Genomic DNA, 1,804 nt, shown 5'->3' on the forward strand with positions numbered 1-1,804 from the left:
CAGCTTCATGGTCATGGCTTGTAGGCGATCTTCATTGGATGTTTCGGCAGTGTCCTTTGATTAACCCTTTTTCGAGCGCTTATCTCGTGTATTTGATTTGTCGTCATCACTGCTAGTGTCTGAGTCTATTGTCTGAGTCTATCATGCCATCTTCGATGTCAATGGCTGCTGCATGAGCAGCACTGAATGATTCATAGCTACTTATCTTTTTCATATCCTTGCGGATTTTCTTTCTTAGACCTGCTATGAACCATGCCGTGAGGTACTTTGCATCTGGGCGTGGGTCACATTTGGCTATCAATCTCTTCATCTTTCCCAGGTATGTGCGTACATCTTCTCTCCGGCCTTGTTCGATCTTGCTGAGTTGGAGAGCGGGATCATCTTGTAGCCTCTCCGTTTGAAAGCGTCGTTTGAATTCGGTTTGAAGTAGGTCCCATGTAGCGTGTTCTTCCATGAGAAGGTCTAGGTACCATTCTGATGCTTCATCAGTTAAGGCCATTGGAAACCAAGCCACCTTGGTTTCATGAGATTGATCGCCACCTGCTCGACATGCCGAATCAAAATGCTGGAGGAAGCGTGCTGGGTCTCCCCTACCATTATATTTGGGAAGTTCGATTTTTCCCAAGGGGCGTCGGCCTTGATTGTTGTTATTTCTTTGATGGAAGAAGTTGTCAGCCTCTGCATCAAGCTCGATATCACCATCATTGTCATGACGGCGTCCAGCCATGTTGGGGCGTGGAGGAGTTAAAGGGAGTGGTTGAATCTCAGGGGGGGATTCGGGGTAGAGGATTGGCGGGGGCGGTTGTTGCAGTGGAGTTATATGTGGATGTGGCAAGCGTTGGAGTCGAAGGCATTGGTCGGAACGTAGCTGCATGCAGATTGTGCGTGATTTGCCAAGGGTGTCGCTGCCACAAGTGCGAGTGTGGATGTGATGTTGTTGGGAGGGTAAGAGTGGTGTTAATTTGTGTAGGTACCGTCGTGTTAATAATGTGCCTAAGATTGTCCTACATGTGTAGGGAAATGGGCCGGTGCAGACGAATCGTTAATCGAAGGTCACGGCGTGAAAATACAAGTGAATTTGTGCAAAATGAGGCCCACATGGAGGTGCAAATGAACGTGTGCTAGGGATGCCGAAATGGTGTGCAATGGGCTGGAAAAATACCCCATAGCGTGGTGTTTTTGTGTGTGAAATCTGGGTTCAAACGGGGTTCAGTTTGGGTCCCAAATAGATGAGCTTCGAGGGGTTAAAGTAGGGGTAAATTTTGCGTTGGGGGGGTCCTAATGGTGGTGTGAATGGACTTTAAGTCCAACCGAGGGGTTGAAACCAAGTTGATCGAGTTAGATTAACTAACCTATTGGTCTAGTTAGATGCCTAATTAGTTAGGGTTAAACTGACCACAGTTAGTTCAACTAACCTAATTAGGTTAACTAACTAACAGTTATACCAAGGTTAAAACTAACCTACTGTAAGTTAATACTAACCTAACCTATTTATCCTAACCTAAATAACCTAACCTAACTGTAGTTAATACTAACCTAACTAAGGTTAACTTAACCCTAGGGTTAGCTTTAGGTTAGTGTTTTTTTTTTTTGGGACTGGGGGGAGGGGGGTCGCTCACGGCGGCGCGGGGGGTGGGGGGGTTTCGTACAGGGGGGAGCGCGAGGGGGGAGAGGAGAGGGGGGGCGGGGGTGATGGGAGAGGGGGCGGGGGGTGGAGACGAGGGTGAGAGGAGAGGGGGGGTGGGGGGTAAGAGGTGGGGGGCGGGGGGAGAGGGGGTGCGAGGAGAGGGGCGGGGCAGGCGGA

Source organism: Dipteris shenzhenensis, chromosome 2, assembly GCF_047967505.1.
Source record: "Dipteris shenzhenensis isolate YYH24624 ecotype China chromosome 2, Dip_SZ_1.0, whole genome shotgun sequence".
Taxonomy (NCBI): Eukaryota; Viridiplantae; Streptophyta; class Polypodiopsida; order Gleicheniales; family Dipteridaceae; genus Dipteris; species Dipteris shenzhenensis.